Source organism: Vulpes vulpes, chromosome 4, assembly GCF_048418805.1.
Source record: "Vulpes vulpes isolate BD-2025 chromosome 4, VulVul3, whole genome shotgun sequence".
Lineage (NCBI taxonomy): Eukaryota > Metazoa > Chordata > Mammalia > Carnivora > Canidae > Vulpes > Vulpes vulpes.
The window spans coordinates 138,715,469-138,737,812 of record NC_132783.1 but is presented as its reverse complement, the minus strand read 5'-3'; the positions used below and the strand labels follow the sequence as shown (position 1 = coordinate 138,737,812).

The 22,344-nt window shown below is 33.5% G+C and overlaps 1 pseudogene; it reads left to right on the top strand.

Annotated features, from left to right (window-relative positions):
* The window catches only part of LOC112925089 (small COPII coat GTPase SAR1A-like), a 105,127-nt pseudogene extending 82,995 nt beyond the window's left edge, over positions 1-22,132 (top strand).
* The last annotated feature ends 212 nt before the right edge of the window (positions 22,133-22,344 follow it).

Below are 22,344 nucleotides of genomic sequence, written 5' to 3'. Positions count from 1 at the left end.
TGGGAACAAGCCAATGATGTCCACCTTCAACACTTTTATTTAATGTAATGATGGAAGTTTTAGCTAAAGCAAAAAGGCAAAAGCAAAAACAAATATGGGGTACATAAAAATTTTTTGTATCAGAAAGTAAAAATTAAACTTCTTATCTGTAGATTCATGATTATTATGTAGCATTAGTATCTAGAAAATGTAAAAAACTTTTATTATTCAATAATACAAATTTCTGATTATTTAATTAGCAAAATACATGAAAAGACATTTCATAAAAGGGCATATGTACATGGTAAATAAACACATAAAAAGATCTTCAACATCATTAGGCATTAGGAAAATAAAAATTTTAAAACACCTATCAGAATCTCTAAAATAAGAAATAGAGACAACACCAAATGGTTAGAAGGATGCAGAAAACTTGCCTCGCTTATATACATCGTACATGTAAATGATAAGATGGTCAGCCAAAAATTAAACATGTAACTAACAGATGAACCAGAAATTGCATTCCTTAACATTTATCCTAATACAATGAGAATTTAGGTTCACATGAAAACTTGTACATAGATGTATAGCAGCTTTATTCTTAATACCCTAAAAGTGGAAACAACCTAGATATCCTTCAACAGATGATTAAACATGATGCCATCTTACAGAGGAATACTAATTAGCAATAAAAACGAATAAACATTGATACAAGGTTAAACAACCCTGTTGAATATCAGAGAATTATGTTGAAAGGGGGGAAAAAGCAAATATCAAAAGATTACATACTGTAAGTTTCCATTTTATAAGATTCTTGAAATGACAAAATTTTTATTTATTATTTTTATTTTTTTATTTTTTATTTTTTGTAATAATAAATTTATTTTTTATTGGTGTTCAATTTTCCAACATACAGAATATCACCCAGTGCTCACCTCATCAAGTGCCTGCCTCAGTGCCCACCACCCAGGCACCCCCACCCCCCCGCCCTCCTCCCCTTCCACCACCCCTAGTTCATTTTCCAGAGTTAGGAGTCTTCCATGTTCTGTCTCCCTTTCTGATATTTCCTACCCATTTCTTCTCCCTTCCCTTCTATTCCCTTTCACTATTATTTATATTCCCCAAATGAATGAGACCACATAATGTTTGTCCTTCTCCGATTGACTTATTTCACTCAGCATCATACCCTCCAGTTCCATCCACGTTGAAGCAAATGGTGGGTATTTGTCATTTCTAATGGCTGAGGAATATTCCATTGTACACATAGACCACATCATATTTATCCATCATCTTTCGATGGACACTGAGGCTCCTTCCACAGTTTGGCTATTGTGGACATTGCTGCTAGAAACATTGGGGTGCAGGTGTCCCAGCTTTTCATTGCATCTGTATCTTTGGGGTAAATTCCCAGCAGTGCAATTGCTGGGTCGTGGGGCAGATCTATTTTTAACTCTAAGGCAGGAAACCACAAATGTTGGAGAGGATGCGGAGAAAAGGGAACCCTCTTGCACTGTTGGTGGGAATGTGAAATGGTGCAGCCACTCTGGACAAAATTTTTTAAATCGAAAACAGACTATTGGTTTCTAGGGGTTAGAGACTGGAGACAAGTAGACGTGACTATCCTAGAGCAATGTAGGGAATCCATCTGGTGGTAAACATGTTCTGTGTCTTGACTTTATCAGTAGCAATATCCTTTTTTTTTTTTTTAAGATTTTATTTATTTATTCATGAGAGACACAGAGAGAGAGAGAGAGGCAGAGACACAGGCAGAGAGAAAAGCAGGCCCCATGCAGGAAGCCTGATGTGGGACTCCATCCTGGGACTCCAGGATCATGCCCTGAGCCAAAGGCAAACACTCAACCACTGAGCCACCCAGGCATCCCAGAAGCAACATCCTGACTGTTAAATTATACTATAGATTTGCAAGATATTACCACTAGGGGAAATAATAAAGGGTACCAAAAAATCTCATTTCTTACAATATGGTTCTACAATTATCTAAGCATATTAATTTTAAAAAAAGGAAATAAAAGACCATTTTGTCTATAAAAATAGATGTGCAAAATGAAATTAGTCAATAGTATTTCCAAAGTGTATAAATTTTTATGAATATCTAAGATTAAAGAAAAATGTGCCCAAAGAAAGAAAAACTCAATATTAAATAATCTGTCAATGTAATTTATCAATGAATAAATTTAAAAATTGGGTGATTATTTCAATATGTACAGGAAAGATAAAGTTTCCTTCTATTTCTATTTCAAAAATAAATTCAAAACATATATATATGCATATTTATATATTTATATATATAATTACTTCAAAAAACTCATCAATTTAGAAATAAAAAGATTTTCTCAATTTGTTAAAGATAATATAAAAAGTCTACGGCAAGTGTTATATATGAACAAGAGAAGAACAAAAGATAAGCAGACCAACTATTATTAACTATTATTGTTGTTTTATTATTTGCTCTAGAGTAGCTAGTATAAATAAAATAAGAAGCAGAAATATTTTAACAGAAGAAATAAGCCTGCAAGTATTAGTAATGTAATTATCTATATAGAAAAAACAACTGAGAGTTTATAGAAACCGATTAGAAAGTTTAGCAGCATTGCTACATAGAGGAACATCATATAATCTACACCAGCAATAATCAACTAAAAATTAAAAATAAATTAAAAATTCCACTACTTTGTGAACTCAGTACATTTCTTCTGAAATGTGTATATTGGTGTCTGAGTCTCTTGACAAACTCCTACCACATGAAGAGGTCAGAGCGAGAAAAGTGTGCAGTGCAACTTAGAAGAGAGAACAGTCAGGTTGTAATAAATAAGATTATTAATAAGGAAGCAAAGTTATGTCTGAGCCAAGAGCATCCCTATTAAGTTAACCCAGGAACAGAGGAAATGGAGTTCATGAGAACTGTGAAAGCGAGTGTGAAAATTGTCTGATAGCCTCTTATTGATGACTAAATGCTTTTCTGCATGAATGTTGACCCCTGTAAGTCTTTTTTGTTGTTGTTGTTGTTGTTATCAAATTTAGCTCTTTTAATAGTGAGAATGTGTGATCTAAGGAAACAATGTCAGAGCCACAATTAGGTCCTTCTAATGCAGATTCCTTATATTGTATGCGAAGAGACAGACTTGCACGGAATTTAAGAGATTTTCTCAAGGTCACTAAGATAAAATGTGACAGATTTACAGATTTGGGATTAGAACTTCTTTCTCCCGATACCTGTTTCTTTTTTCTTTCCACAAAATCAAATGGTGATATTTTACCTACATCCACATTCTTATTTTTGCATGCAGGCCAAATAATTTATTCTCAGCTCAGGAGGAGGAATATGGTGAGTCTTTTTTCTAATTATAGGTCTACTTGCCAATACTCCTAGTTTCTGGCCATTGCCACCAATGGCCAGATTCAATCATGTATCAGATCTTTGGATGATATTGATAGACCATTTTATTGTCAAAATCACAAGAGATAATTAAGGAGATGTTTACTGAGGAGTAATTTTTCAACTCTAATAAATAACTTATGTTAACTTTTAAAATATAAAAATCAAACACATCTTATTAAGTCCTTCACTGATTATTTCACTCAACTTTTGGTGACTTCCTCTAGCTATGCCCAGTGTGGCATACAAATATGATAAGTAAAATTCAGGGGAAGAGAAAAACACTGAAAAGGCTCCAAACCAATCATGAGACTGTTTTCAAAGCTTCATTCACTAAGAACCAAGTGATTACTTCTTAAATTTTTTTCTGGATACCAAGTTTCCTTCTGCCATTTAAAAAAATTTACCAGAAATTTAGTGGCTTAAAAGAACATACATTTACTATCCTACGGCTTTTTATCTCAGAAGTCTGACATGGATCTCATTGGGCTAAAATCAGCTTGTCAGCAGGGCTGCATTCCTTTCAAGAGGCTGTAGGAGAGAAAGCAATCCATTTCCTTCCCTTTCCTAACTTCTAGAGGTTGCTCATATTCCTTGGTTCATCCTCTTTCATCTATCTTCTTCTTCCAGCAGCCTTTTATTTCTGTGACCGTTCTTCTGTCATCATATTTCTCTCTTACCACAGCCAGCCAAGGTTCTTACCTTTTATGGATTCATGTGATTAGATTGAGCTTGCCTGGATAATACAAGATAATTGTTCAATTTTAACATCATTTTTTAAGATTTATTATTAATGAGAGAGAGAGAGAGAGAGAGGCAGAGACACAGGCAGAGGGAGAAGCAGGCTCCATGCATCTCCAGGATCAGGCCCTGGGCCGAAGGGACTAAACCGCTGGGCCACCCAGGCTGCCCCAATTTTAACATACTTCAAATAATCATATCTACAAATTCCCTTTTGCCATCCAAGGTAATATAGCCAAAATTTCCTGAAATAATTATGTGGATATTTTAGACAGGCCATTGGTCTGCCTACCACGCTGTGTGATTGGGGAGGATTTAATGATTTGATGATTAAAACATTCTCAGTTGAATGTTATGGAGATTTCCTACAGGTTTTTCCACTATCTGAAAGTTCAATTCATCACACTTTAATTTTATGAAAGACCTACATGGGTACCTGTTTTTGCTAACTGAAAGAAATCTAAAGAGGATTTTCACTTTTACAAAATAACAGTTATGTCTGTCTGTGCCTTATGCCATGTCAGCTTATGAAAAGGTTTCCTAGGAATGCTCTACTTTCAAGTAGCAGGGAAAAGCTGTACCAGTCCTTATGACTATTGCTGTAAAACCAGAGAAGCATGAAAAGACAGCGATGAAGGGTTAAAACACAGAGTTAAAAGTAAGGTACAGGGGATTAGAATGAGATGAGACTAATAGGCTGTTTAGGAAGTTTTAACTACAATTTTGCAAAAAAAATAGATTCAAAGGATTAGAAATAAATTAGTTGTTATACCATTTCATTCCACTAATTATTTCCATTGAGTTCACTTCATCTTAGCAGGAGAGTCCTCTTCAATTACTGTTTAACCTAAGGTGGAAGCAGAAAGCCAGCATAGGAGTCTAAGAATGAGGAGGAGGTTTACACAGTGTTCATTCTACAATTCTTCTTAGTGTCGTATGTTTTGATTTGAATTTTTGTAGCTCTATCCAATTAACTTGAGAAAAGAAATCACCATTAATAAATATATTAGCCCTATCACCTCCTATCCTTCTATCTTGTAATCATCTTGTATATGGCTTAATTTAGAATATTTCTGCTTCTGAAACTACAGCTGCCTTTTTTTGATATTAATTCAGCAGATCTTCTGTTCTGTACCTCAGTAGTTTGATTACTCTTCTGAGTTGAAAGAATTTAAAATGATACAATATCACAAGTTTTCCAGACAACCATACAACAAAATCTTGCTTTTGGATTTAAGTGTCTGCAATTCATGCATGGAGAGGGAAATCTGTTTTCTTTAACGTGGTATGAAAAATTTGACTGTAATTTCTGTCTTGAGAACTGATATGTTTAATCAAAACTAACTACTCTTCCAATATATCACAAATATATGCACAATGAAATAAAGATACACTTGAGTGAGTCAGCTGGAATAGTAGGTTTATATTATATGCCTCCATTCAGGCAGACATTTTAAAAATATATTTGGCTTACAAGTTATGATTTAAAAACTAAAAAGATTAAGTCACTGATGCTTTCTGGAAGCAAAATTTAAGGCAAGAAATACATCAAAGTAGTATGTATTTATAAGCTACAAGAAACTTTTACATGAAGAAATCATGTCTAGACTTGGAGAAATGTCAATTATACTAGTTACACAAACACACTTTATTAAATGAAACAGTATAGAGAATGAAACACTTTATTTTTCTCACATTGATGCTAATTTTGGTCTGAAATTAAGTTGTAAGAGTAATTGCAAATTTTATCTTGATTTTCTTTTTTGCCATGAAATGAAACATGTTAAAATCCTGGCTTCCATTATTATTCCTGTCCCACCACATCTCTCTCTGTCTCTCTCTCTCTCTCTGTCTCTCTCTGTCTCTGTCTCTCTCTCTCTCCTTGCCCCTGCAAGCATGCACACACAAATACATATACATACATATACACAACCACATACCCCTATGTTCTATTTCTATAAAGAAATGTAATAGGCATCAAATGTAATGGCAGCACATTTCATTCTTTTTTCTTTTCTCCTGAGGGGGAAAAAAAAAAACCTGAAGAAAAATACTACCATAGGCTACCATGTTTGAAAACCTTTTCATGCAGCTTTAAAATTTCCACTCAAAGCTATGATTCAAAGATTCTCAGACAATTGAAGAAAATTTCCAAAACTGAAAGTGACTAATAATGCATATACATTAAAAATAGAACTCTAGGACATGTAGGAAAAATAAAAGATTCATAAGAACACTTGAAATAGTTTGGATTGACTAAATATTAGCATTTGGAAAGAAATTTTATTAATCAAACTATAGCAGAATGTAATACAAAATTAAGAGAATAAAATTAAGCTTTCACATCACAGATAATTTTGGAGGAAAATATTTAATATCAAGGTTGTAATATAAGGTTGAATAAATATAACAAAAGCTAGGACAAAAAGATAACTGTAAGAGAAAAACAATATACTTTAAAATTGGTCCAGAAGTTCTAAAAATTGTTTGTATTCCAGAATGTGATAGCAACAACGAAATTGTAGAAAATTATTTTTCCTAAAAAATAATATAAAAGTTTTTGCAGCTGAAGGACCTATGCTGCTAGATTGAAGGTACCAATAAATGTCAAGACAGGTGAAAGGAAATGAAATCCACCAAATGATATCACTGAGAAATATCAGAAGCCAGTTGTAAACAGAAATACTAAACCTTTCAGAGAAAATAAAATCATGTCACTTATGAGTGAGAATTAAAATGACACTTCACTGTTCACTGGTGGAGTGGATGATCAAAAATAATGAAGCAATTCTCACAAAATAAGGGAACCCATTTTCACTAATGAATTCTATAACCAATATTTGAGTAAAATAAATGCATATGACAAGAATAAGTGACTGAGGGGAGTGTCTTTTCATTGCTGTGGTGAATATGAATAAAGATAAATAAATAAAAGACAGTAGCATAATTAGAAAGCTATAATAATTAAAAACTCAGTATGATCCAATTTTTAAAAAAATTTTTTTTGATTTATTCATGAGAGACCCGAGAGAAAGAGAGGCAGAAATGCAGGCTGAGGGAGAAGCAGGCTCCACGCAGGGAACCCAATGTGGGACCTGATCTGGGAACTTTGGGATCATGCCCTGAGCCGAAGGCAGACACTCAACAGCTGAGCCACCCAGGCATCCCAGTATGACCCAAATTAAGAGTAAAATTATCCTTAAAAAACTGACAGAGAGGAGGGAAATATATAAGGTTATAAATAAACACCGGGAATCTAAACTGAAAGGGTAATCATATTTCATACAATTTAATACAGAAATATAAAAATGGAGTAATATCCTATTGAAGTTACTAAGATTGGAAGTAAGTGAATAGTTATGAAATAATCAACCACATGCACAGAATGTGTTTGTGTGGATTTGTGTGTGGTCAGTGATGTGGTCATGCTGGTGCTGTTGGTGAGTAAGAGGGAAGAATCAGTAATCAGGCTGGTCTCACAATGTCAAGAGAATTGGAACAAATTTAATTCACAAGGCAAAAAAAGTGTAAGTGAAGAAATTTGTATCCAAGCAATTTTTATTGATACTCTCAAAATTTTCAAGAACCTAGGTAATAGAGCAACAGTGAATGTTTCTTTACAAACAAAGAAATCTGGGCAGCCCCGGTGACCCAGTAGTTAGTGCCTTCAGCCAAGGGCCTGATCCTGGAGACCCAGGGTTCGAGTCCCACGTCTGCCTCCCTGTGTGGAGCCTGCTTCTCCTTCTGCCTGTGTCTCTGCATCTCTCTCTCTCTCTCTCTTTGTGTCTCTCATTAATAAATAATAAAATATTTAAAAATAAAAAACAAAACAAAAAAAGATCTGCATGATAATAAAATCTAGCTAATATCTCCAAAGGTACTCAGAATAAACCACTTGGTGCTGAGCACATTAACAGAGAGAACCAAGGTTAAATAACTGAGAGAAACATTTATCATAGGAAAAAATGTCAAAAATTTAATGTTATAACAAAAAGAAATGAAAGCAAAAGTAAGAAAGAAGGGTAGGGAGATGCTGGAGAACTCAAATGAGGCTATGAAATGTGGTACTAATCTTACCTTCTTTGAATGAATTTACATTAAAAAACAATATTAAGTTAAAAAAACATGTTTGTAAAAATTTATTTTGATTTCCTATGGATGTTTGTTAATTATCACTCTAAAACAGGAAAATTAAAGTAAAAACAAAATAAAGTCAGGACATAAAAGGAAAAACAGAAGTTTATCAATTTTATATTATTTTAAACAAAAGCCAATAGATCTAGTCTCAATTTGGGAATAAATAGTGAACATGGCTGCATGTTGCACAAATATGGATATGTTGTACTAACTTTGAAGTCTATTATTAAATATTAAGTACAAACATTACTCATAGAGAAAAAGTAATTTATAGACCATGAAGTAGAAAACCCCAGGGCATTAAAATAGAAATTCACATAAAAATATGCTCAAAACTAAATATATTTGCTGTTCTTCCCAATATAAATGGGATAAATTTAAATTTGCAGAGAAAAAGATGACTTAGAGATTAGCTAAATACATAGCTCATCCATATATATTCATGGCAGAGATGCATCTAAGAGAAAGTGTTTCAGAAATATTTAAACTAAGAGGATGATCCAAAGAGTAAAAGAGCTCTTATGTCACATAATTTATACACTTAAAAAATGAAAATGTAAATATACAGAAACCATATGGAGATATTAAAAGAAATAAATTCTTAGTCATTCTGACCCATTTTTTTAACCCATGGCAAGTCAAATGGCTGAAATTGATCAAGTATATATAAATCAAACCTATCTTTTAAAAAAAAAACGATCTTTAATAATAAGAAATGCAATTCTATTTTTCAAGCTCATGAAATATGTTGTTTGTCAAAATCAAATAAATTTTAAAGCAAAAATATTAATGATAAGAGATTCCAATTGCATTCTGACAAAAGGAGAGATAATTAGCTTCAATTAAAGCTTTTATATAGGATATAATTAGCAAATCAGAAATGGTAAATATTCTTAGAGATATCAAATAAAAATAAAGCATCCAGGAATAAACTTTGCGAAATTATACAAATGCTATATGAAAATGTTTAAACTTTTATTATAAGAGAGTGAAAAACATTAGTCACTCCTATGCTTGGCTAGGAAAACACAATATTACAGAGAACAGTATCTGTGGTCAGCATCAGAGGATGTATGGAATTGCTGAATTACTAAACTGTACACCTGAAACTAACATAACAGTGCATGTCAACTAATTGGGATTAAAATAAACATTTAGAAAGAGAGAACATCCTTTACCAGTGTCTTTACCAGTTCTAGGTTGAGAGTTATTTCCTCTTAGTTCGCTGAAGATATTCTTTTCCTGTCTTCTGGATTCCATTGTTTTTGAAAAGTCTACTCTCCATCTAATTTTTGTCTCTTTATAAAAGTAAGTTTCTTTCTTTCTGGCCCTTTTAAAAGCCATCTTGCTTCTAATGGACTATAATTAACATTAAAGTGAGTTGAAGTATGAAAAAAAACAAAAGAGAATACTCTCTGAATATGACTCACATACCTGCACAAATTGTAAGAGTATTCTATATGCCACTTGCTGAGAAGTAGACACAATTAACGTTTTGGGTTTTTGTTTCCCCTTTTAATCCATTATTCACTCCCAGCCAATATGTAAAAAATTGCCAATGAAGGATGAAAGTAAGCTGGTGTCTTTGAAGGGAATGATGGGTATCTTCATTCGGGCTCAGCCATAAACAGGATGGCTTGAAAGCAACAGAAATTTATTTCTCAAAGTTCTGGAAGCTGGACATGCAAGAACCAGTGCAAGCACACTTGGGTTCTGTTGAGAGTTGTCTTTTGAGCTGCAGACTGTTTTCTCTCATATCCATCCATCTTTGTAGGGCAGAGGGCAGAAAGAGAATGCAAGCTCTCTCCTGATTCACAGGAATACTAATCAAACTTATGAGAGTTCCATTCTCAACCTCAACTTAATTATATCCCAGAAGTCTCATCTAATACTATCAGGTTGTGGGGGTGGTGGGTGGTGGGTGGGTAGGGTTCGTCACATGGAGTGAAATGTTAAGGGGGTCTGGGTCAATGTTAACTATGAGTGGCCGCCATTAGTGTGCATTCAAGCTGGCAATGAAAGACCACAGACGTGTGGGTATCATCCACATAGAAGACATCATTGCCAGATTCCAACAGAATCTGTCAAAAGAATTTTTATCATATCCTTTGAAAATTCAACCCTAGAAGAGTTAGAAGTAGCATCTAGTACAACAGGGGTTGCTGTGGAATGAGAAAGGTGAAGGATAAGGTCTATTTCCCTTTACTTTTCTTCAACAAACAATGGATAAAGATCTTGTTTGAATTGCGGGTAAAGCTGTGTGTAGAAAAAGAAAATGAATGCAATTGAAAAATTTAATTTTGGTTAGACTATACCTAGTAATCACTTAAGTGAGGTTTTTAAATACCTGTATATGTTTGGAAGCCATCTGGGGTCTATTTGAGAATTCAGGAAGTATTGAAGGCTACATGCTGGGCTGGAACACAGTGCTTGAGAATTATACAGATGTTCCCTCATGCGTCTACCAACTTCAGACATTCAATAAAAGAGTTATGAGTTTTCTTATGCTTCAAGAATAATTAAATGTCGAGATAAGTGTTAGTATGTCAGAATAATAGCACAAATTTAGACAAAAGAAGATAAGCTGGAAAATGTTGATTATGTTAACCAAAAGCAAAGTTCTTTTTATTTTTTTTTTAAGATTTTTTTGTTTGACAGAGAGATTGAGAGAGAGAGAGAGAGAGGAGGCAGGCAGAGGGAGAGGGAGAAGAAGACTCCTCACTGTGCAGGGAGCCTGACGTGGGGCTCATTCCCAAAACCTTGGGATCATCACCTGAGCCAAAGGCAGACACTTAACTGACTGAGTCATCCAGGCGCCCCTAAAAGCAAAGTTCTTAATGTGCAAATAAAAATTTATATTAAGAAAATTTTCTTGACATGTAAAACATAAGAACAAACAGAACAAAAGGAAAATAGATACCAAAGCCAGTAACTACATGCAGTAATACTTACCTCCTCTATGAATCATAAAGTACTATTTTCCATTTACATTATTGAAAAGCAGTTTTAAAGTTATCTTTTTAAAAAGAACACATCATATGAAGAAAGGATACTCTCATATATTCACTCTGTATGTGGACAAATCATTGAAAACTTTTTGGATAGTGATTTGGCAACATCTAAAATGTTTCTATTTCCAAAAGCAGCTGAGATAAATATTTATATTAATCATTATAGTAACTTTACATCTTATCAAATTATCCTGCCTCTAAAACTTATGCATTTAGAAATCTCCTACTTTAAGTGATAATAGGGTGCCTTTAAATATTATATTGATATATAGTGGGTATTTTATATTTCACTTTTACAAAGATCAGAAAAAGAGCATGACTTGATGAACACTACTTTTTCTTTTTTAAAAATGTATTTATTAATTTTGAAAGAGAGAGTGTGCACATGCATGCATGCTCTCTAGTGGGGGCGGGGGGGAGAGAAAGAGTTCTTCCAGACTCCCTGCTGGCACAGAGTCGGAGGTGGAGGCAGGGCTAGATCTCACAACCCATAAAATCCTGACCTAAGCAGAAAACAAGAGTCCACAGCTCAATCTACTGAGCCACCCAGGCCCCCCACTGAGCAGTACTGTTGATCTGCAGCTTGTAATGATCAAAATATATCCTTGACAGTCAACCCTGTTCATATCATTTACAATCTCTGATTATTACCTCCTCTGATTTTTCATATAGATTGCTTCCATATTCTTTCTGTTCCTGAATGTACAGGCAAGAGTAAAAAACATTTTCTAGGAAAAATTACTTTTCTTTCATTCTAGCCTAGAAGATGGAGCTCTAATCTATCTATCTATCTATCTATCTATCTATCTATCTATCTATCTATGTGTGTGAAAGAAATGTGGGGATGTTTGTGTATAAAAGAAATAACCTACAGGATAACCTTTAGGAATTTTAATCAAATATGCAGTGGCTAAAGGCTTGACTTCTAATTGATTCCAATGTCTTTACATTTAAGATAGAGTTTGCAAAAGTTTGAATATTCATAGTGTTTTCTTAACCTGCTCTATGTAAGAATAGCAATAATGCAGACTAAATAAAATTAATTAGTATTACACATTTTATTTTGTTAAATGTAGATATTTGAAGAGTAGATTGAGAGGAATGACATGACATAAAACAGAATTTTTTGTATTCTATGAGAGGGGACTTCCATCTCCTTTTTCTGCACCATGTATTTGGTTAACCTTCTATACAGTAATTCCTGCTCCAGTTGAGCCAGATGTAATGCTCTTTCTAGGAACCTCAGGTGCATATAATTCACATCCTCACAGGTAGAGATTTAAGGCTCCAGGGTAGTTTCAGGAAGGAAGAATTTTCTCTTCCCTTTGAGGTCCTCCCAGCTGAACTAAGAATCAAATTGGTATGAGATTGATTAACAGGAGAAAATAGGAGAATCAATATAGACATGAACTTCCAAAGATAGTGAGGTAACATGATGCTCATATGAGCTATGGAGAGAGGTAGCAATCGAAGGACACAAGGTGGAGATAGGTGCACATGGATAGCTTAGTCAGTTAAGCCTCTGGCTCTTGAATTTGGCTCAGGTCATTATCTCAAGGTTGTGAGATGGGGCCTGGCCTTGGTCTCAATCTCTGCTTAAGATTCTCTCTCTCCTCTTCTCCGTCTGCCCCTCCCTGCATGTGTTCTAAATAAATAAATAAATATCATAGGTAAAGTGATATCTCTGTGGATAGCTCTCTTCCTGGCACAGAAGGCAGTTAAGGGGGAGATAAAGATTTTTTCTTGAATCTGCTGAGTTTTTATTGCTTTTAATTCGAAGCAATGTTCATGCCAAAGTGGCCCATCTTGGCTGCCTCCACATGGCCCATGTAGTAGCAAAGTTTGGTCACAGTAGTAGGAGACTATCCAAAGTGACCAGAATGCAATTAGGTACAACGGGGTGAAAGAAATCAGGTAAGGAATTCCTGGGTGGCTTAGTAGTGCAGCATCTGCCTTTGGCTCATAGCTGGATCCTGGAGACCTGGGATCAAGTCCCACAGTCGGACTTCCTGCATGGAGCCTTCTTCTCCTTCTGCCTGTGTCTCTGCCTCTCTCTCTCTCTCTCTCTCTCTCTCTCTCTCTCATGAATAAATAAATAAAATATTTTTAAAAATTAGGTAAAATTGGCAGTAGAATGTCTATGTACAACCAAAAATTTATAGGTTTTCCAGTTATATCATAGGCAGATGGGCCATCTTTTATTAAAGTACTGCCTGGATTTTGCATTCCCCAAGCATGAATTCTTGAGACACAGCGAATCCTAATCTGCAAACCCATTAAACAGAATCAGGGGAAATGATCAGAGTGGAATACCTCTAGCACTTTTACAATTATATATCAAATAAAAAGATTTCCTCTACCAGTCTGAATAATCTTTTAGAATCCTCATACTATGAAGTTAATGAAGTGGATGCACTCCCATTTTACCAGGTATAATTATCTGAAAACATTACAGAAATTTTACTTTGTGGCCTGAAATTCCTAATAAGCAATCCTAAGTTATTCAGAGATTTTTCACTCCACGCATGCTCTACTCCATATTTAATCTGAAGCTAATAAATAGTGCCTGTGTTGTTGACTAAATTAATACATAGTGTTCAGTCTCCAAATTCCTAGTGATAATTAAAGTATTCCTAAAAAGTAAAGATTTCTTCATATATGTATGTATAAATATCAATGTTCCCTTTCTCAAGACTGGTTCAGTAGTTTTTAAGAGAACTGTACATAAGGAATGAAAATCAAGTGTGATTATTAAAAGTCAAATACAGGTGCTAAAGCATTAAATGTTTTCTAAAACAAGACTGGAGTATATATTATATAAGCTTTCGAAAGTGGTGAGTTGTAAAAATTGTTTGAAATCCTTCAGAAAAAAAACAACACTGATAAGGATAAAATTAATTCCATGATAATTCAAAAGGGCCTAGGTCTTAATAGGATCCAACTCTATGTACCATAAAATAAAATAGGTAAGACAAGAGAAAGAATGATAACATATATCTAACCTAATAAATTTGAGAAAAAGTGAAAAGAATAGAGTCCTCCTCAAGGGAATAAAAGGTAACTTGTTACACTTAACCTGCCAAGGAGAAGGAGAATGAGAAAGGCAGAGAAAAGTATATAGCAGAAAATGTACTGTGTTTCTGAATAAAACTAATTTGTTTCCAGAATCCAGAATTCCACTAGCAAGTACATTCTCTTAGGTAATTAGAATCAAAGAAAGTGTTTTGGGCCACATCTAGCTGATGTTAAAATACCATTTCCATCGTAATGCGTAGCCTAAGTAGTGTTTTTACCTTAAGAAAATATTATTCTAGCTGAAAAAATAATAAAAGATTATTTCTCTTTAATATCTTCAATATAGTAAACATTTATATAATATTTATATCATATTCACTTAGAAAAAAGACTAGAAAAATTTCATCAAAAATATTGACACAGGGATGCCTTGGTGGCTCAGCAGTTGAGTTCACCTTTCTTCGGCCCAGGGTGTGATCCTGGGATCCTGGGATCGAGTTCCACATCGGGCTCCCTGCATGGAGCCTGCTTCTCCCTCTGCCTGTGTCTTTGCCTCTCTCTCTCTCTCCGTGTCTCTCATGAATAAATAAATAAAATCTTTCAAAAAAATACCGACACCATGATTTTATGATTATTGGGACTAAGTACATATTTGTTTTCCCTAAAGAATGTTCCCTCCCTCTTCCTTTTTTGTTTCTAGTTAACTAGTTAAGTAAATCCCCTCACCTGGTGCTTAAATAATAATAATAATAATAATAATAATAATAATAATAATAATAAATGATTCCATCCTAGACTTTAGTGTATTTTAATTGTTACTGCTTCTCTTTCCTTCCTCTAGCCATCAAATGAAAGGTTAATAAATTCAGGTACTCCTTAAATAATTTCCTTTACTTAGGATAAGCATACTCTTACATTGCATTCTTTCTCCATTGCAAAAGCTGAGATTTAAACAATAAAGACAACTCTAAATATGACAAATTGATATCCAAATAGACTCCTTCTTTCACTCTATGTCACAAATTTATGATGTTAATGTGGTAAAAACATTGGGAGCATAGGTATTATCAGTAATCCATGAAATAAACTGATACTACAAATAGCATTCTTAGAATTATCAACAAAGCTTCAGAATATTTCCATTCCTTAAAATGTCCACAAATAATAATTTACAGAGTGAACCCTAGAGTTGCAGAAACTGAACATAAAAATGAATTGAAAGCTTCATATTCATATTATTATGGAATTTCAAAATTAAAAAAAAGCCATTAAATCACTGTGCCCATCTTCAAGAAATGTAGAGCATTATTTCCTCAGTTATATTCCCCCATGATTTGTCCAACCTAGTTTTAAATGACTAAAGCAATGAGGCTTCCTCTAAGTATCCTTTGGGATATTATCCCATAGCCTAATTCTTAGTACTATTAGGAATTTTGGTAGGTGTGTGAATTCTCAGGACATTTTTATGCCTTGTTTCAGCAAATTGCTGTTCACAGATGACTTCATCAAAAAAGGTGTCTTTGTATAGAATCAGATGATTGAAAACACATGCTGCATTTTGCATAATATTTGATAGTTATTACCATCCTGAATAACGTGTACTTATTTCCATGACTCATTTTCTTCTATTATGATTTTATATAGTTTGTAAATAGAGTTACTGTGAACTGTCTCATGATGCCTAAAAATGGAAGGTGTAGAAGTTAAATGCAATGAAGCAAGAAAGATTAATTAAAAAAACTTGCACCCTCAGATAATTTTCAAGATTGTGAGCTTTTTATTGTTTCTGTGATATGACTACTAATTGTTATAAATAACCGATTTGACATTCTTGAACAAATCGTTTCAGGAAATAGTAAGCATAGGCCAGATAGAAAATATATATTTGTATGTACTTCACGGACATACTCAGGTATATAAATACACACACATCTAAATATACAACAAATATACATATACACATTTACCTATATATATGTGTATGTATTTCTGTATATTTATCTTCCTATATCAGCAATACTATAATAATCACTGCTAGGTAGACACATTAAGGAGAAGATCTAGGTTAAGATATAAGTTAGAACTATCTCCACATTAAAATGATACCAAGAGTCATTTAAAATAGATGAGAATCTCCCAGGACTAACTATAGGATTGTGGGTAAAAAGGTGGGGCATGGGGAAAGATTTATGGGCACGCCACCTTTGAAAGACTGAAAGAAATCAAATAAAATGAGGAGAGTTTACAAGGAAACCAAAATGGACAGACCAGAGAGGTAATGAGGAATTTAGGAAAATGAGGTATGAACATCATGAAAATGACAGTTTTTTGTTTGTTTGTTTGTTTGTTTGTTTTTCAAATGACAGTTTGGTGCTGATAGTACATATATTTCAAGTTAGTGAATCTGAGCTTGCACCTGCGTCAGCTGTATGGCATTACACAGGCTTCCAAATGTCTGGATGCCTCATTTTTATATCATGAAAAAAAAAAAAAAGGAAAGGAAAGGCATAGTTAAGTACATTACAGATTTGAAATATGCACTAAATATTTTTAAATTCTGAGAGATATAAAGCCATATTTGATATTATTTTATTTGTGCATTTCATTAATCCTATGATTACATTCATGTTAGAAATGACTCTAGAAGAAAGAAGCTTCTATTTACATAGATTTTTGTCACATATATTATGTGTGGTGCATTATACTTACTATAGAATATTTCCTTTTTTTTCTCTTTTAGTATTTAGGTCCACATTTGAACCCAGTAAAAAAGTCACATATGAAAGGAAAGAGCAACGCAATTAAATGCTACTACAAGCTAAATTTGATCAAAACATTTCACCATCTTTCTTTTAGTGGAATTGTGAAAATTCTTCTTAAATAGTAACAGTTTGTCCACCGAACGTTATTTTATTACTTTCCATTTATACAAGTTTGAGAATGGCATAAATTTTGGTAAATGAATTATCCCATTCACTACATCACTCTTATAGGTATGATTCCTACAACTTTGTCTCCCTATTAATATTACTTTGTCATTCTGTATGTCCCTAAAAGATTGAACCATTAAGCTGAGTTAGCTTTGACCTTTAAAGTGAGATTAGGAAACAAAACAAAACAAAAAAAGAATAGTCCAGTTAAACTGTTATTCATTCATTTGGTTAAGAAATTTGGGATTTATTAATTTTATCATTATTTTGTGCACTGAGATTTTCTTATATAAGATTATTTTAGAATAAAATCTCATGGTGTTTGTTTATACATTAAGCCTAGAAAGGTCAAGCTTTTTGGAGACCTTCCAAGTTATATTTCAGAATCTTATTATTTACATTTCTTCATAACGTTAAATGTCATTTTATTTGCAGGCAGAGAACCAGCTTCATTTCTCCATTATATTAATAGGATGAATGAAATTAAAAATGCATCATCAGATTAGTGATCCAGAGAAAGGGAATGTCTATTACTACTTTTAGTCAGACAGCACAATACTATAGTCTCAGAAGGTCAAATGGTCGCTACTGCTGGGTTGTGTTATCACATAAAATGTAGAATAATGAGTTAAGACAAATTAAACATAGTCAATGAGATAATGGTTTACATTCTACATTTAGTTTATGGATTAAAGGAAACACATGCATTGTATGAAGTGTTAGCCACAGTTATCTGAACTAAAAATCTTGTAAAATTTATCTATCTCTACTACTTTAATTCACCATGTGAATATCCGTTCCCTGATGTTTTGTATTTTACCATAATAGAATAGCATATATTCTCAATTTAATTTCATAATTTCCTGATATACAGGCATTGCCAACTGAATTACTTATATTAATCATACTGGAAATAAGATCTGTCAGGAGCATATTGAAAATAAAATCAGAAAGAGTGAATTTCAAATACATATTTTATTGCTGTGCATATTGAAAATATAGAGAATTATGAATGCTTAATTTATGTGAAGACACTAAGTATATTACCATTGGGCCTTATTTAGACTTCACATATCTTTGATCATATCATGATAATGTTCATTTTGACCAGCTATGCCAAACAAAAGTGTCTCTAAATATCTTTACGTATGTTGATCAATTTCCAGTTTTTCCAGTTTTCTACAATCCTCAATGATTGCTCCACAAAATTAGATGAATACGTAACTAGCCTCTTTATAGGCAATTGAGTTTATCAACCTCATTTTTCCCCCAGCAAACTTGGAAGTATAGGTATTATATACATGCAATCAGATCAAAAACTCTTATACATTGTAACATAAAACATTGATGTGTTTATGGTAAAATAAATACGGTTAGATTATTTGAACAAAAACTTTAAAAATCATTTATAAAATTAAGTTGTCCTCTAGAAAATTGATATAACTATTCAAAACTCTTCCAGGGAACCTCGATAATCATTGATTTCCCATAGATGATTAATATAGTTTATTTATTTTATATCTTCACATAACAAGATATTAACAAAGTTAATAATATTCAGACACAATATATGAAAAAAACACAATATATGAAAGCACAAGATCTATAATATTGCTTTAAAATGAGCATATCCTCAATGGACTACTTGGGAAATAAAAATAAATTCCTGCCAAAAATTTTTTTCTTCTCAACTTGGTAAAGTGCCAGAATTTTAACTTAATTAAATACCTTATCTCCAAATATACTCACCTTATGAAGCACTACGGGCTAAGATTTCAACATATACATTTGAGGAGGTGCTAATGCAATTCAGCTCATAATAAGCCCTCCTCCCTATCATTAAATAAATACATAAAGGGGAATGGAATAATGATTTTGTAACATTGGGCCATAATCACATATCAAAATCAGGTTATAACACTTCAATTTATATAATTTAATTATATTACCTTGTATTTTGTAGGTGCATTGGGGGAGTGTGTGTGCGTGTGTATGTGTGTGTGTGTAGTATCAGAGAGACCGCACTAGAATCTCAACTTACTGTTATCTTTCAAGGTTTTTTCCGTAAACCTATAATAAAACCTTATTCCGTAAACCTTTATAATAACCTTGAGAGGTTATTATAAAGCTAACATCTAATAATATATATGATAGTTTGGTTTAAGAGCCCAGTAAAGTTTGTATTTCCTAATAAATAAGAATTTGCTTCCTTTTTTTTCAATTCCAAGGTTATTTTCCATTAGATTATTTAAACCAACGAAAACCAAATAAACAACTCCCTAAAACATAATTGAATTTTATTCTATTTTTTTATTATTTTTTATTCTCTTTTAAATATAAAGAGAAAACATCCTGAAATTTACATGTTATTGTACACTATTACATTTTCAAATTGATGATTCAAGTTTTCATTTGATAAATTAGGAATGAAAGTCAAGACATTGAGAACTGAGTATAGTGAGCATATATGGAAGTGTGTGTGTGTGTGTGTGTGTGTGTGTATTTTTTAAGTAAGAAAACAGAGAAGAAGTCAGCTCCCATATTAAGTATCAAATATCGGTCTTTTACCTGCCCAATACATAGTTTTCTAGGATTTTTGAATAAGATTTATTAAGGTTATATGACATACTTAATGTAACCATCTCAAGCTTTTGGACATATTTCCAAAAAGAACAAAAAAACAACATTGAACTTCGTACAGAGCCCTGCACATAATAAAGTATTTGGTAAATATTTGTTACATATAAAGTTCTTCAAGAGTTACTGTGATGCTTGTAGCAAGTTTCCTAGGAATCTACCCTCTCTAATTAGCTTACAACAAAGCCTGTTCTTTTCTGTCTTCTGAGGTCAGCTCTTGGAGAGGAAGGAAAAAGCGTGCACAATAGGAAAGAGCATAAGTGGGATACTGACAAGAGGAAAAAAAGAAGTCAATAAACCAAACCAAGAATCTAATTTATCTTATACTACCCAAGTCCTCTCCAGATCTAAAAGGGCAATTGCTCCCTGGCACTCAGAAATAGGAGGAAAGGATTATTGTTTGGATGGAGTGAGATGACTGCAATGAGTCCTGAAATATGTTTCATAACTTTCTGGGCTATTGTAGTACTGATTCCAGTGGCATATTAAATAATAGTGTTAATTTGCCTATTCATTGCCTTATTTGATGGCATTAACAAAGCAGCGAGTCTTTTATAACATGAATCAGGGTTTTTTGCTGTAGGCTTGACTGAAAACTTATCAGTAATCATCAGACATTGTTTTAGTAAAAGTGTAAAGGTCATTTGTTGTTGTTATTCGGATGTAAAAATAATGACTTTATCTTTAAAACTGTAGATGGTACTTTGAGCAGATTGTCTCAGAGAATTGCCAAGATATAGATCACTTTGGGAGTTGATGGCAGGAAATTAGAATGAGATACACAACAAAGTGTCAACAGCAGCAAATGTGCATATCTCTGCTTTTTTATCAGTTTTTTTTTTTTTTTTAAGCAGCATAGAGAGACCTGGATACACAAATCTTTAGCAAAGAAAGAGGAAAATCCTACATAGGATGAACAAAGGGAGACATCTGATGGAGTAAATTTAAGTCTTTCCAAATCTGAATGTATGCAGAACCTTAGTCCTATGTCAGATTTTTTTAAATGTATGTTATATTCAAATTAATGACATACGATTATTTTAATAATTCTCATTTATTTTTTTAAGATTTTATTTATTTATTCATGAGAGACACAGGGAGAGAGGCAGAGACACAGGCAGAGGGAGATGCAGGCTCCATGAAGGAAGCCCAATTGAGACTGATCCCGGACTCTGGGATCAAGCCCTGAGCCAAAGGCAAACACTCAACCACTAAGCCACCCAGGCATCCCTCATTTATTATTTTATATATAAAAATGATGAATGTGTTCAGCAAACATTCAAGTAGTTTATTCACTTTTATTCCTTAAGCAGATGAAGGGAGTTGAAAGTTAATCAACATTTAGAAAAAATATGTCTCTGTGTGTAAAAATCAGTTCCGTAGAAAACAACATCGTAGAGGACAGCCTCGTTTCAATTACTGTGCAATAACCAAGATCTCTGAGAAGGTGCAAGTAATGAATCAAAATTAAGGGTATAACCATAAAATGGAATGACTAACACCAGAGGAAAAGATCATTCAAACTGAGTGAATATGATCTTGGATGGATTATCTGTTCAATGGTTGTCAAGGGAAAACACGATGGTTAGAAAAATAAGAAAAGAGAAATAGTTGGGAGTCCTGGGGGGTTGCTGTTGGACTCTATGCTTGAGGAAGTGTCTAAGCCTTCCTCAGCTGCCAGAGGAACCCCTTAGCCATAGTATTAATAATGTCTTTGAGTGGATCAATTGTGTGCTCCAGGTCTAGTACTTTACAAGAAATCTGGAAAACTTATATTCTTGGGTTTGGACAATGCAGGAAAAACCACTCTTCTACACATATTCAATGATGACCAACTGGGTCAACATATTTCAACATTAGATCTGACATCAGAAGAGCTGACAATTGCCAGAAATGACTTTTACAACTTTTGACCTTGGTGGGCAGAGGAGCAAGCAAGTTGGGTTTGGAAAAATTATCTCCCAGCAATTAATGATATTGTCTTTCTGGCAGATTCAGTAGATCATCTTCTACTCATGGAAACCAGATTTGAGCTAAATGCTTTAATGACAATGAAACAACATCTAATGTGCCAATCCTTATCTTGGGCAACAAAAACAACAAAACTGATGCAGTCAGGGAAGACAACTCCAAGAGATATTTGAGTTTTAGGGATAGACCACGGGAAAAGGGAATGTGACCCTGTAGGAGCTGAATGCTCTCCCCATGGAAATGTCACATGCAGTGTGCTCAAGAGACAAGGCTATGACAAGGACTTCTGCTGGCTTTCCCAGGATATTGTTTGATGTTTGGACATTGAAAACAAAAGAGTTTTAATTCTCTGGACTGATCCTTAAAAAAAAAAAAAAGGAGAATAAAAAGAAAAAAAGAAAGAAGAAAAAATAAGAAAAGAAATGAAGACTGTGAAAAATAAGTTACAACTATAAGATAATGGGGGAAATAACCTGGGATTAATAGGTGACAGAGGAATGCCAAGTTTAACCTCTATTCTATAACC